Source organism: Cibotium barometz, chromosome 4, assembly GCF_041138505.1.
Source record: "Cibotium barometz isolate CiBa-2024 chromosome 4, ASM4113850v1, whole genome shotgun sequence".
Lineage (NCBI taxonomy): Eukaryota > Viridiplantae > Streptophyta > Polypodiopsida > Cyatheales > Cibotiaceae > Cibotium > Cibotium barometz.
In genome coordinates, this window is record NC_141049.1 from 60,717,162 (window position 1) to 60,734,205 (window position 17,044).

Here is a 17,044-nt window from a genome sequence, read left to right on the forward strand (position 1 = left end):
CCTATTCACATTTGAGTCAAAAAGTCATGCTTGTCATTTACCAATCATAAACTTTCTGATTCACACTAGATGGAGGGCATGCACCAGTGGCCAACTAGTGTGAATGTACTCAAACTCCAATTTAGGGGGATGGTTACATCTACCACCAACCCCCAAACTAGCAAGTGATAGTTAAACCTACCCTCTCTAACATGAATGGTGCCCTTAGATGGTATCTTCTCCATTACAAGCAAACATTTTTTCCACCTTAGCCATGGCGCCCTTATTTCACATCTATATTTAGCCTTAATAGTCCTCGCCCTATTCAATAAAAACATTCTTCCATGCTACACCTTGTGGTCCCTACCTTGTTGCACTCATGCTTCTTGCTTTGCTTATGCTCAAGCATGCTCCTTGTCATGTAGTTCTATCTTTTGTGTGTTGTCCTTGCCTTATGTATGAAAAAGCATATGCCTTTTCCTTATCAAGAGCCAAGTTTGGAGTCAACCTTTTTGGGATATGAGTCATAAATTTGCACAAGGTTTGGAGATTGAAGACATGGAAGAGGAGATTGTCCCTTCCACATAGCTTGAAAGTACCAGTTTGACTGTGAGATCCTTATGCAATGTAAGTTATCTTGTCTCCAAGAACTTTGTAACACACAGGTCTTTCATGAGTGGTTGTGCTCATCCTACGGTTTCCCACTCACCATTGCCTTACATATCCAATGGTCCACCCCCTTTGGTGTGGTCTAAGTGTCCATCGACCAAGGCCAACCAATCATGTCCACCCCATATTAGCTCCTGTGTGTAGATAGCATTCCACCTTCCCATGCATCAACTAAGGGTGCCATGCAATATGTGCTTCATGCACAAAAGGCAAATAACTAGCTATATGGAAGAATGCAATTGCCAAGGATTTCGGAGGTGCTCCTTTAGTCCTAGGATGTTGTTACTTCAACTATCAATGTGGACTCTCTCATGCACAACGTTGAGGGTAAGTAAACTCATATTGATGATGTTAAAACAATGGGGCAACATAAAGGAGTCACTTCTCAAGTGTCTAACTGGACCGAAAATGAAACTGAGGTCCTCATATCCACAAAGTTAGAGCTTGACAAGTTAGAAGAGTCCAACAAACTTCAAGGCCATCCAAGATTTAAGAAGTCGAAGTGGGATTTTTTCTCCTAGAAATGCAACAAATTAGGAGTGAAGCAAATTGCACCACAATGTTTGTATAATTGGAATTTGGTTCTTAAACATTGGAAGCTCATCTATGACTATGAACAAATAATTTCCTCTGGCTATAAATTTTACTCACAAATAAACAAAAATGAGAAATGTGATAAGAGACTACCAATTCGGTTTGAAAATCAAGTGTGGGATGCTGTTGAGCACCAATATGGCAAACACAAAGTGATCAATCCAGGCGACATCCTTGTGGATTGCTCAAAGGGGTTATGGGTAAGGTTTCTCTTTTTGTCTCCCTTTACATTGATATTATTTGTTTTCTTACCCAATATCATTGATCACATGATTCACCATTTTTAGATGAAGAGGAAGCCATTGACATCAACATGGGTGCCATTGAAAGAGGCATGGAGGGACATGTAGCACAAGAGAATCAAGAGCCATTGTTGCCTCTTCCACATGAGGACCTACCAAGGGGGCAGCCAACCACTATAAAGGAGAAGAATAGTGATCACATACATAGCACAAACTAAGCAACTTAAATAAGGGAAACAAGGAGTTTGAAGAATCCACTATTTGGATAGGTTGAGGATAATTGTAATGCTTGGTAGCTTAATCTCATGGAGATCTCTGGAGATGAATTTGAAGCGAATGTTCAAATTGCAAGAGATCATCTCCAAAGTGAATGTGTGCGCCTTGACAACAAGAGGAAGAATATTATACCCTTGTTCTAGATTGTAGATGCAACAATCAAGTTAGTTTCTGGCATTTTGGGAATGCAAGCTCCATTTATGTGATAGGCTTAGGTTCTAGCCTTATGTTATTTGTTGGTTTTATGGATTTTTTTTTCACTTTACAAGGCTTTCATCACTTTGCTTTCATCACCCATTTTGGGAATGCAAGTTCCATTTATGTGATAGGCTTAGGATGTAACCTTATGTTATGTGTTGGTTTTATGGCTTTTTTATGGTTATGTGTTGGTTTTATGGATTTTTTATCACTTTACAAGGCTTTCATAACTTTTCTTTAGCATCCATGACAATTGATGGGATACCTTTAAGATCATTATCTAAAAACTCCATAAACCTTTTATCACTTTTTGAGACTTGTAACTCTCCACTTTTTGCTTGTATGCCTCCTAATGATATATGCCAACTCTCAACATAACCTTGTCACTTTTTGTTTGTATGCCTCCTAATGATACATGCCAACTCTCAACATAACCTTGTCATTTTCATTTTCTCTTGCTTTTTTCATGTGCAACTATCCACTTTTTTCTTGCATGCCTCATAGTACATGTCATCTCTCAACAAAACCACTGTTACCTAACTCCGTACAACTCCCATTTTTGCACCTGCTACCTAAGGAGCACACTATGTATATTCTCATGTAATAACACTTGTAGCACATTTTGAGAGCCATATATGGTGGCCACATGCACTAGGAATAGCCACAAATGTGAGTATACCTAGCTTTTCCACTAGTGGGCACCCAAAAGCTACAATGGGCATCCGGCCAGTATACCATGTATAAAAGATAAACTCTCAAGTGTGTAACTCACATTCACTAATGAGAATATTGTGCTCTTGCTTCCCAACTCTCTTGTGCCTTGTCTGCTCTCTCTATTGCTTTGATCTAGCTTATGATTATGCATGGTGTGTGTGCTATTAAGTGTGTGTGCTTGCTTGTGAGTGAGATTGGCATGTGATTGAGAGAGGTGGGTTGAAAGAGAAGAGAGGAAGAAGGAGGGTTCAAGCTCTCTAGCTTAACCAACCTTGCCTCTTGTGTGAGTGTAGAGAGGAGTCCAAATAGAGTGCATTTGAGAGGAGATCAAGGTTGGCATACGGCTTGACAACCTGTGTGTAGATTCCTTCACTACTCCCTAATATAACTCTAGGCCTCTGTGGCTCAACAATAGTGGTCGGATGCTCTTCAATGAATAACCTAGCTCTCTTGTGAGGCTAGAAGGTTGGGTAGACCCCCGACAAGTGGCGCCTTGCTGGGGAGCATTGTTGGGTTGAGTAGAAGGAAATAACCTTCCACTTGAAAGGACTCTTTTTATCTCAATCTCATTACGTTAAATCCGATGGTAGAGTGAGTGTGATTGAGTTCTGAGGTGTGTGATGATGTGTTTAATTTGTGTTTTTGGAGTAGATTTAGATTTAGGACTATTTTGGTCATTTTTTCTAATCTTAACCTTCAGAAATATAAAAGATCTTGTCTTTGCCTGTTTTGACATAGAGAGCGAAAATATTCTAGAGAGAGAATATTCAGATTTTGAATATTTTAAGATAGAAAAATTTCTCATATTATTAAAATAAGTTCCCCTGAAACAGAAGTTCAAAAAGATGTTCAGAAGGTGTATTAGAAATTAAGTATAATCGGTTCAAGAGGCATTATCCTAGGGGTGAAGATTTTTTCGAAATTTCAAATTAAGGTTCCTATGGGCCAATAAGATCAATCCAAATGTAAGGAAGAGATAAATGAAGAAATAAAAGAAAAATCTCCCAAAAGTGAGTAAATACTCACATAAGATGAAGAGTTCAAGGCTAATAGTTAAAAAGGGGAGATATTTAGAAGTAATGATGCATTTTGACACCTCTGCATGGGGATTTTCCCCTCATAATGAGGCACCTGCTTCACATGTGCAATTGAGTTTTAAATCTTCAAAATTGAGATATTTTTATCTCTCCTCTCTCTTGCATCAACCGAATCAAAAATCGAATAAAAAAGGAACCAAACTAGGTCCAAATCTAGTCCAAATTCAACCAAACTAAAATCTAGAAAATTCTAGAAATCAGTTGGTCTTGGTTAGAGCCTTCCTCTCCTATAAATAGAACATGAGTCCTTTGAAAAAAATAGGAGAATTTTACTATACTAGAATTATGCTGAAATAATGCTAATTTTTACTATTCTCTAAAATTCTCTCTAAATTGAAGAAATTGGAGCTTCCCTCTTTCTTCAATCCCCATTGGTGGCTCCATCAACATACTAAACCAATTGATTGGTTGGGGGCCTCTTCCGTGAACAAAGAATCAAGCAATTTGTAAGGTAAATGGTGAATTTTGATCTTTTCTATAGTTTCTCAATGTTTCTCTCTTCTCAACCCCTCTCTCAAGCTTGAGAAGCTTAATTGGAATGGTTTTTGAATGCTATTGAAGTTAATTGATGAATGGTAGTAAAGAATTACATAAATTGATGAATGCTATTGAAGTTAATTGATGAATGATAGTAAAGAATTACATAAATTTCCATTTATGCTTAATTCTAATGGTTTTTATTTAATTTCTATCTCTCACTCAAGAAATGGTCATACTCATGACCTATTCTCAATCCAAATGAAGCTTTTCATAAAGCTTTTCCTTAATCCAAGATTAATCTATACTTGAGACCAAATTAATGGCTTTTCCCTATGCTTTTAGTTATGTATTTTATAAATATTGATGATTCAATCCATTATGGGTTAATGATCCAATTAGGGATCATTCTAATAATTCCCTTAATGTTAAGTTTTATCTTTTAAAATAATTGAGATTTTTCAGTCATAGCAATAGAGCTATGGAAAATTTTTTATAAAAATTACATATAAAATAATTTCATTCAACGTATGAAAAGAGGACTTTCTACCATATTCTAGGAATTATCATCCTAGATTAATTGAAAGAATTTTATTGTAATCATGGAGAAATTGATTTTTATGTTATGCATAATTGATGAATTAAGAAAAAGAGGATTTCTAGTAATTAAATTTTATGTTAAAAAGAGTAATCCCCATCGTATAAGTATTCTTAAAGGGTTAATTTTCATTCTAGGCATAGAAAAATGTATACTAGAAATACTTTATTATAAAAGTGAGATTTTTATCTCATAAATGATTTTATGCATAAATTAGATGCATAAAAGAAATTCTTTTATATTAAAAGAATGATTTTCATCATAAATGAATTGTATGCATAAACCTATGCATAAAGGATATAATTTTTATATTAAAAGTGAGATTTTTATCTCATAAATGATTTTATGCATAAATTAGATGCATAAAGGATATAATTTTTATATTAAAAGTGAGTTTTTTATCTGATAAATGATTTTATGCATAAAAGAAATTCTTTTATATTAAAAGAATGATTTTCATCATAAATGAATTTTATGCATAAACCTATGCATAAAGGATATAATTTTTATATTAGAAGTGAGATTTTTATCTCATAAATGATTTTATGCATAAATTAGATGCATAAAAGAAATTCTTTTATATTAAAAGAATGATTTTCATCATAAATGAATTGTATGCATAAACCTATGCATAAAGGATATAATTTTTATATTAAAAGTGTGATTTTTATCATAAATGGATTTTATACATAAATAAGATGCATAAGAGAAATTCTTTTATTCTAAAAGTGTAATTCCTACTAAATTGGATTTATGCATGGATAGATGCATAAAGAATTTAAATTAATCCAAAAAGTGTTATTTTTATTAATTCTTATTTTATGCATAGAAAGATGCATAAAGAATTTTATTTTTTATTCAAAAGAGTGATTTTCATCATAAATAATTTTATGCATAAATTAGATGCATAAGAGAAATTCTTTTATTCTAATAGTGTAGTTTCTACTAAATTATAATTATGCATAAAAGATTGATTTTTAATTCAAAAGTGTCATTCTCATTTAAAATGAATTTATGCATAGGAAGATGCATAAAAGATTGATTTTTATTTTAAAAGTGTTATTCTTCTTAAAATGAAATTTATGCATAAATAGATGCATAAAGAAATCTTATATCAAATATAAGAATTCTCTTGTATTCTATAAATAGATATTAGGATGGTGATAAGATGCGTATGAGATGTGATAGGATGAGCTAAGAGTTATATGAGATGTGATAAGAATGAGTATGGGATGAGTTAGGATGTGGATGTATGAATGAGGATGTGAAAATGGATGTTTGCATGTAGATGTGGATGTATGGATGTGAATGTAGATGTGGATGTGGATGTATGGATGTATGTATACGGATGTGGATGTGGATGTATGAATGAGGATGTCCATCAGGCAACTGCACTAAATCCCATGTTCCATTTTCAGCCAAAGCTGAATACTCCTCATCCATGGCACACACCACTTCTCATCTGCAACTGCCTCATCAAACTTAGTGGGTTCTTTAAAACCTGTCACTTTCGTCATGTAAGCATAATGATGCATTGTATATCCAGTGTAAGTGTACCTGTCAACAACAACTGGTTTCCTGATCCTCTCAGATCTCCTCAACTGTGGCTCACTCTGAGCTTGCCTCTCATTGAAAAGATGCAGGGGGGAAGAGAGCTTGAGCTCTTGCAAGCACACACACACACTCACAAAACCCTAATAGAGAACACACAAGGTGAGAGGCTGAAAATCTTCTTCTTCTCTTCTCAACACTCAACACTCAACACACCATATACAAGATAACAGTACACAATAATATGAAAGGTACTCAACCAATACATACACGGGTTCTCTATAGTGTGAACCCGACTAAATGAGCTGGCGCTATAACTATGCCAGTCTCTAGAATGGCTGTCACACAGCCTGTCATCCCACTGGCCGCATATCTCCCATAATCTCACCAACCATGCCAGTGGTGTAAGTGTGGGGCCTATCCCCTAAGCGGGTCATCAGTGACCACCGCCTCACTAGACGAGCTCGATATCTCAACACTCCCCCTCGAGCTCAACTCCATCTCATGTACACCAAGTGAAGCCCTGAATCTGCGGAGCTTCTCTGTACCTAATGCTTTGGTGAATATGTCAGTTACCTGATCCTCTGTGCTGACATAAACAAGGTCAAGGTCTCCTGCCAAGACCCTCTCTCTGACGAAGTGGTAGTGGACCTCTATGTGCTTCGTACGAGCATGAAAGACTGGATTCCTAGCCAACTGTATACTGCTGATGTTGTCACAGAAAATGACAACTTGTCTATCCACTGAGATAGACCCAAATCTGCAAGTAGCTTTCTCAACCAAGCTACCTCACATGCTGCCATAGCAGCTCCTCTGTACTCAGCCTCTGTACTCGATAGAGCAACCGTAGGCTGCTTCTTACTGCTCCAAGTCACAGCAGCACTCCCCAAAGAAAACATGAATCCACTGGTAGATCTTCTGTCTGAGATACTACCGGCCCAATCAGCATCTGTGTACCCATGTACACATATCTCTGTCCCAGTCTCATAGAATAGTCCACAATGCAAAGTAGACTTCACATACCTCAGTATGCATCTCACTGCATCCAAATGCGGTTTCCGTGGAACCTGCATAAAGTGACTCACCAACCCAACAGCATAGCTCAAATCTGATCTGGTGATCGTGATGTAGATCAAACTCCCTACTATGCGTCTGTACATAGTAGGATCCTCCAAAATCTCTCCTGAATCTGCACTCAACTTGCCATTCTAATCCAATGGCACAGAAATAGGCTTACAGCCTGTCATACCATACTTGGACAACATGTCCAAGCCATACTGTCTCTGCAGTAATCCAATACCATGTGGTGACCTAATCACCTCAATGCCCAAGAAATATCTGAGCTCCCCCAGATCCTTCATCTCAAACTTCTGTCTAAGCAAGATCTTTACATCAAAGATCTCTGCATCATGGTCCCCCGTAATGATCAAGTCATCTACATAGATGACAACAAGCACAACTCCTCTATCACCATGTCTCACATACAATGAGAAATCTGCATTGGCTACATGAAAGCCAATAGTGACAAGATATTCAAAAATCTTGTCAGACCATGCTCTTGGTGCTTGTTTTAAGCCATACAAGGCTTTCTTCAACCTGCAAACATGCTCGGGGTGACCCACATCCTCATAACCAGGTGGCTGCAACATATACACCTCTTCTTGCAAATCCCCATGCAAGAATGCATTCTTTACATCCATCTGATGTAAAGACCATTGCTTTGACGCAGCCACTGCTATCACAACTCTCACCGTTGCCATCTTGGCAACTGGGCTGAAAGTTTCCTCATAATCAATCCCATATGTCTGCGCATATCCTTTGGCTACCAATCTAGCCTTGTACCTGTTTATGCTTCCATCACTGTTATGTTTAACTTTGTACACCCACTTGCATCCAATGGCTTTCTTGCCTTCTGGAAATTGCACTAAATCCCAAGTTTCATTTCCATATAGTGCATCCATCTCCTCATCCATAGCTTTCTCCCAACACACATTTCCAACAGCCTCATCAATGCATGTGGGCTCAACAACCTGCACAACCTTTGCCATATATGCATAGTGATGTGCCACATAACCATCATATGTAAATCTCTGCACAGGGTTCTTCACTCTCCCTGATCTTCGCAGCTTTTCATTCATGGCTTCCATAGCCTTCTTTACACCAGGTGTTCTCATAGCTGGGATCCCAAGCTCTTCATCAAGGCTCATATCTGAGCCACTAGACTCTCCATCAACATGAGAATGCCCTGCAGAAATGTCAGGCATACCAAGGGGCTCAACCACTTTCTCTTTTCCTTTACGTGATGTAGTAATCACATTTGCAGGGCTGGTATTATGACGTAGCCTGCCACTCCATGGTCTATCAACAGACCCACTAGATGAGGACTCTCCTGGTCCACTCAAAGACTGTGATTGCTGACCTGCATTCTGTGCAACCACACTTCCACTCACATCAGCCCCATCATCTTCTTTTTCAGCAGCATACCAGCTGCTCATCTCATCAAAGACAACATCCCTGCTTACTCTCAACTCACGTGTAGCAGGGTTATAACACCTGTATCCCTTTTGCTCAAGGGAATATCCAATAAACACACATTTTTCAGCTTTCGGATCCAGCTTAGTTCTCAGCTCATCTGGCACATGCACATATGCAATGCATCCAAAGACTTTCAGATGAGACAAATCAGGTTTTCTGCCAGTAAACCTCTCCTCTGGAGTTACATCATGTATGGCTGCAGTTGGAGTCCTGTTCATGATGTATACTGCTGTAGAAACAGCCTCAGCCCAATAGTAATGTGGCATATTCTTCTCTTCCATCAATGCTCGCGCAATCTCAGCAATGTGCCAGTTTTTTCGCTCAGCAACTCCATTTTGTTGCGGAGTGTATCTGCATGTATACTGTCTCTGAATACCATTCTTCTTCAAATATTTAGAGAACTCATTGGAGAAGTACTCTCCCCCTCCATCTGACCTTAGGCACTTTACATATTTTCCTGTTTGCTTTTCAACCAAAAATCTGAAATTCTGAAAGTGAGTGAACACCTCACTCTTCTCCTTCATGAAATATACCCACACTTTCCTTGTGTGGTCATCAATGAAAGTTACATAATACCTGCAGCCTCCCATAGATATGGTCTTCGTAGGACCCCATACATCTGAATGCACAACATCTAGTGCATTTCTGCTCACATATCTGTTACGTGGAAACACATGTTTTGTTTGCTTCCCAAATTGGCATGCTTCACAGATTTTATGCATACCTTCCACTTTAAATTTTGGCAGCCCTGTCATAATTCCTTTTGTCTGCATAGACTTCAATCTCTGCACATTCACATGTCCAATTCTTTTATGCCATATGTCTGTGTCTGCAACAATTCCTGAACCATTTGCAAACATCGCAGCACTCATCTCAGGCATGTCTACATCCAACGTAAACATTCTGCCCACTCTGTTGCCTTTTGCAACCAACCTGCACTTGTCTTTGAAATCTTCAACATAACACCCATCAGGGTTAAACCGAACCTGCAAACCCTGCTCAATCATCTGGCCAACTGAAACCAGATTCTTTGTTATGTTCGGTACATGAAGTACATCTGCAAGGTACTTCACTTTGCCATCCTGCATAGACAATGGCACATCTCCAATGTGGGCAATTGGATGAGCAGTGTCATCCCCTGTTTCCACAAAACCTGGTCTTTCCGGGTTTTTCATCTCCTTGAACCACTCCCCATGACGACTCGTCATGTGGTTTGAAGTACCTGCATCCACATACCATACATTATCTTTTTGTGCTGCATCAACATTTTCAGACATGGCATTCACGACATGCTGCATAACAAACAATCTCTCATTATCCTCATTATTTCTGCTTGAGGATGCATAGTTGTTTTGCTGCACTTTCCCATTTTGCATGTCAGCCTGCTTTTTATAACATTCTGCCTGCACATGTCCAGGCTTACCACAATAATAGCATTCACGTGCATCATTATATTGCCTTTGCCAATTTCCACGGCCTCTTTGACTCCCCCTGCCTCTGAATTTGCCTCTTCCACCTGCGTGTTGTTGTTGTTGCTGATTCTGGGACTGTTGTTGTTGCTGCTGCTGCTGGCCATAATTCTGATTACCTGTTGCCACCTCCTTGACCGCATCCACGGCCTCCTCTACCTCGTCCTCTTCCTGAACTCGTGTAGAAGGCCTGTTGCTCTGAACTGTTTTTGCTTTGTGAAGACTGTTGGTCTTCACCCAAGTTCTTCTCTTCGATAATCAGCATGGACACCAAATCTGTAAAGTTGGGAATGTTTTCCCGAGTCTGAATAGACGTCTTAAACGCCTTGTATTGTGGCCCGAGACCACGTAGACAGACTTCCACCTTGTCATCATCATCTACTGACACACCAATAGATGCAAGGGATTCCACAATACCCTTTATCTTCAACGCATAGTCATTCACAGACATGCTCTTTTTCTCCACAGTATGTTCATTCTTCAACTGTATCTTACGTGCCTTAGTATTTGTTTCATAAAGCTTTACCAAGGTGTCCCACGCCTCCTTGGGGGACTTGGCATCCTGAATGTGCCCAATCATGGTGTCCTGTATACTAATGGAAAGCCAATACATAACCTTCCTGGCTCCTTGGTTCCAGTCTTTAAACTCTTTCACATCTGCAGCAGTCGGATTTATATCCGGTATCTCCGGTGCCTCTTCATGCTCACCTTCTATGTAGTCCCAATAGCCTTTTCCCATCAGGAAATTCGTCAACCTGAACCTCCAAGCATGGAAGTTATTCTTGTCAAGCTTCTCAGCCACAATCTGTGTTATGCCATCATTAGACATCTTGCCAAACACACAATTTTACCAGAACCTGCACTCTAGTTTTTCCTGCACAAATGCTGTATTTTCTGCACAGCGGTACATTTTTCATTCAGCATAGTTCTAGATGACTCCATCAGTACCCTATTTTTCCTCTCTGCAACACCGTTTTGCTGCGGTGTTGTATAACTGCAAGTGAGTTGCCTTCTTATCCCATACTTTGCAAGATATCTGTCAAACTCCTTAGAGACATATTCCTAGGCTCCATCTGACCTAAGACAAGATACGTAGCAGCCCAACTCATTTTCAGCATGCTTTTTGAAGTCTCTGAAGACATCAAACACGTCACCTTTATGTTTCAGTATGCCAAGTATACCCTGAAATCATCAATGAAAGATACATAGTAATGAGCTCCTCCAAACAAAGCATTATGCGACGGACCCCAAACATTAGAGTGCACCAACTATAAGGGTCTCGAGCTATTCTTTGCATGCTTCATGAAGGGAAATCTTGCCTGCTTTCCAAACTGACATGCAGGACATACATGACCAAAGTCATTATACTTGAATTTGGGCAATCCAAGTACCACTTCCTTTTGTTGCATAGATTTCAGCTTTTGTACATTGACATGGCCAATCCTCTTGTGCCAAAAGCCATGGCCAAAGATCTCATCCGTGTTCTTGTTACCGGAGCTACAGGCCAAATTGGTTAGGCTCTGATACCATATTGGAAGAGAGGGAGAGACAGACAGAGAATGGAGCAGAACACCTTTGAGCCTACAGGCTCACCTTCTCCTTCTATTCATTACTTTCACACTCACACACATGTATATAGAAAAGACCTACTCTAGCTAATATCTATCTGTGACCAGCTTATTAACTACGGCACACATGTCCAGCTGTATCTAACTATAGCTGGTGTCGGTCATGATCACACACACCATAAAGATGACACATGCGGGGTGGAGCTATAGAGCTTGACTTCCAACAATTGAAAGATGTCAAAACATCTTCATCACACGACTTCGCGTGTCTCGAGTCACCAAGAAATTGGAACTCAAAGCAAGCAAGTCGAAAACATAACGGTTGATGAGCTCAGTAATGCCATATTAGAGAAATTGAAAGTAAAGGAGAGGGAAGAGAAACATATAGGCATGGGCATAATCATCTTTACCCCCGCAAGGAATTGGTGTGGTGCTCTATGTGCAAATTGAATTACACTACCACACATCGAGTGTCCACAGTTAAGAGCAAGGTCATTACTCGATTGTGCCCATTGTGTAAAATTAGCAAATCATGACACTTCAATGTGCATATATCCAAGATTTCAAAATGTTGCACACCTATAAGCACTTAGAGCCCCATTGGCTTTACCTGCACCACCTATACAAATCACCGCTACCGCTGGGGACAACCCAACTCTTCCTACTTACCTAGGGGAAATTCCGGGTACAAGATGCTTCACCTCTGCCACCACTAGTTCTACCACCACAACCACCGCAGGCTAAAATCAATCAAGTGTTGATTGAAGAGCCGTTAGAAGATGTTGATATGGTGCGTGATGTAGAACTTACGGAGAGTACTATGAGGAAACGATGGAGGTCACACCGGAATATTACGTCCTATAGAATAACATGCCAGTACTACCTGTGTTTCAAACCACGGTACAATGGAAGGGCAAGGACATGAACTTGAACCTGAAAAGAGGACGCTATAATGTTTTGGCTGTGGAGGGCTGCCATCGAGTCGTCGAGTGCCCAAACAAGAATATGGTTCATGCGCACCAACCCCAACAAGTGGCCACTATGCCTAATAACATGCTAGTACTCACCTGTAGTACTAAATGTGGGATTGATCATTTGATTAAGGATTTTTCATACCATGTAAGTGGTCTGACTTTTACTGTCAATCAAGCCACCATCTGGACCATTAGTGTACAACTTGGGAATATCACACCACTCAATGTCCTAACAAGAGCTGAAGCTCAATTAGGAGACAAGAAAAAGAATCGAGCAGATGCGACTGTTTCCAGAACTGGCCGTAGGAGAAGAGTGAAAAAGTGGGTAAGGGTGACACAAGGGTCACAATGCAAGATGGATCCGAAGAAGACACAATCGACACTGGATCCACCCAATTGAGGGAAGAGGGGGATCAAAGGATCAATCACAAGGGGCTAGACCAAGAAGAGAAAAGGGAGCAACCAATAACTCCTAAAGGGGTTGGTGAATACCCCAATGTAGACAAGGAAATAAGAAAGCTCGAAGATGCCAGAGCCTTAGTCGAAGAGTGCCAATGGCTTCACCAAGCCAAGCTAAGGGCCAACTAGGTCAGGGATATAGTTTATTCACGAAACGAGCCAACCAGGGAAAGGGAATCGGACGTGCCTATTCTAGAAGAAATAGAAGAGGGTCCCAAGCAAACACACTCTCCAGAATGTTTAAGGAAAATGTGTTGGGGGAGGCCAATCCTTCCTTCGCTATGGAGGAATATGAGAAGCATACATGGGGAGAACCCTTTATCTCCAAAGAACCAAGAGACATAGGAAGTCTTGTGGCTGTGCTGTCCTTCCACGCCTGTGCAAATACCATTAGTAGGGAAACTGTTACGCAATTCACCAACCCTATGGTGGACAGACATAAAAGAATGGGTAAAGGCAAGCCAGCCGATCCTATGCCACCTCTGGCACAAAGAGCCTTGAGACACACAAGGAAAACCCGAGTCATTAAGATACCAATTAATCAACTGGGACGTTACTACTATGAAAGCAACCACAAAAATGCTACAATCCCGATTCATTCATAATGGGTACCAGGCAAGCACTGGGCTATCTTGGATGGTGGGGCATGGGTTAGCATAATCACAAAACGTTGCTGGGAAAACTGGGGAAAACCTGATCTAAAAAAAGTGGATCTAATCCTTAAAATGGGTGACGGAACATCTTCGAGGCCCATTGGACTTCTGGAGAATGTGAAATTCAAACTCTTTACATTTTGCTACCATCATACATTTGTGATCATGGACTTTCTGCGCCAACTTGATTCATATGACATAATATTGGGAAGACCCTTCATGAAGGAATCCAAATTGGTGCATGATTGGGCCTTAGATCATGTGTATGTACGTAGGGATTTGCAAACCTTAAAGATTGATCTAAGAACATGGAAAGCACACCCCATGGAAGGGAAATCGTTTGGTAATGATTCGATCACAAAACAAAACGGACCACCTCTGTACAAATATGCCAGCCCTCGATGGGAGATCCCAAAGGATGAAGAGGAAATGGAAATGTATGCATCACTTCCCTTAAAAAAGTGTTACTTTCTTTAGAATTAAATTCTAAGCATATAGAAGCATATTGAAATTGTTATTTTGATTATAAAAGTGTTATTTTTATCATAAATGATTTTTATTCATAAAAGAAATTCTTTTATATTAAAAGAGTGATTTTCATCATAAATGATTTTTATGCATAAATAGATGCATAAAAGAAATTATTTTATATTAAAAGAGTGATTTTCATCATAAATGATTTTTATGCATAAATAGATGCATAAAAGAGATTCTTTTATATTAAAAGAGTGACTTTCATCATAAATGAATTGTGTGCATAAAGGATTTTTTGATATTAAAAGTGTGATTTTCATCATAAATGATTTTTATGCATAAATAGATGTATAAAAGAAATTCTTTTATATTAAAAGAGTGATTTTCATCATAAATGATTTTTATGCATAAAAGAAATTCTTTTATATTAAAAGAGCGATTTTTATCATAAATGATTTGTATGCATATATATGCATAAAAGATTTTTTTATATTTAAAGTGTGATTTTCATCATAAACAGATTTTATGCATAAATTGGATGCATAAAAGAAATTGTTTTATTATAAAAGTGTGACTTTCATCAGAATTGAATTTATGCATAAAAGAAAGTTTTTATTTTAAAAGAGTTATTTTTCATTGGATTTAGTTTTTATGCATGGGAAGATGCAAAAGAGAAATTCTTTTATTCTAAAAGTGTTATTCCTACTAAATTGGATTTATGCATGGAAAGATGCATAAAGAATTTATTTTAATCCAAAAGTGTTATTCTCATCAATTTTGATTTTATGCATAGAAAGATGCATTAAGAAATCTATTTTTATTTTAAAAGAGTTATTTTTATTTTTATTTCAAAAGAGTTATTTTCATCAATTTTGATTTTATACATATAATGATGCATAAAGAAATCTATTTTTGATTTTATGTATAGGAAGATGCATAAAAGATTGATTTTTAATTCAAAAGTGTCATTCTCATTTAAATTGAATTTATGCATAGGAAGATGCATAAAAGATTTATTTTTAATTCGAAAGTGTTATTTTTCTTAAAATTAAATTTATGCATAAAAATATTTTTATAAAAGTGTTATTCCTACTAAAGTTGTCTTTATGCCTAACTAGATGCGTAAAGAATCTTTATATCAAAAACTTAGAATTCATCGAAAATGCAATAAAGCGTTGGCAGAAGCAGAATGTGAGGCTAGAAAGATCATGGCTAAAACCAGAAATGAAAATGAGGACAAACCCGACTTGCTCTCAATACTTGACCACTTCAAAACCTATACTTTTGGCAAAAGGAAAGTGGCTCGACTAACATGGTAACAAGGGTCAAGGAGGATGGGCTGTCCACATCATACCATGGCCAGGCAGAAGTCAAGGAAGTGGATATTGCGGAACCAAGGGAGGAAGCCCGACCCATATACATTGCTAAGGACTTGACTTCGGCTGAAGAAGATGAGCTCGTCGCTCTCCTTAAGGAATTTAAGGACTGTTTCACCTAGAGTTACAAAGAAATGAAGGGGATACCACCTGAGATAGTATAGCATATGATTCCAATCATGGAAGGGTCGAGACCAACAACCAAGCAAAAACCATACCAGATGAATCCTAACTATGCGTAATTGTAAAGGAGGAAATAGACAAGCTCATTGTTGCGGATTTCATCTATGAAATCAAACATACAGATTGGTTGTCACCAATTGTGGATAGGGCCAAAAAAGAATGGAAAACTTAGGGTATGTGTTGATCTTAAAAAGGTCAACGCAGCTACTAGAGGAAAGACCATTATCCACTGCCCTATACGGAACATGTTTTGGAAACAGTGGCTAGGGAAGAACCTTATAGCTTCTTGGATGGATTCTCCGGTTACAATCAGGTGTCCATAGCACCAGAAGACCAGCACAAGACAGCTTTCAATACAATGTGGGGACATTTGCATACAAAGTTATGCCCTCCTTCGGCCTCACCAATGCCCTAGCAACATTTCAACAATTGATGTGCACAGCCTTCAAGGATTACTTACAAAAGTGGTTGGAGGTATTCATTGACGATCTGTGTGCAAACTCTCGATGGGCAGACCATCTAGCCTGCTTGAGGAAAGTGTTCGAGCGATGTTGATTATATCGTATATCCCTGAACCCTTTGAAGTGTCAGTTTTGGGTCAAGCATGGTGTGATATTGAGACACACTGTCTCAAAGAATGGTATATCCACACTGATGATAGCAAGGTCAACTAATATTGGAGCTGCCATCGCGCATACTAACTATAAGGGTGTGTAAAGATTTATGGGCCATGTGGGGTATTATCGCCTGCTTTATAATTTTCTATGCTGAAATAGCCAGACCATTGTACAAGCTCCTCATTGTCTTTGAATGGACCGAGGAATGTCAGGAAGAAGCATATGATTGGCTGAAGCAAGCATTGGCTAGCACGCCAATTCTACAACCCCCCAATTGGGATCTCATATTTCACATGCATATTGATGCATCAAATTTTGCTATTGGTTATGTACTAGCCCAG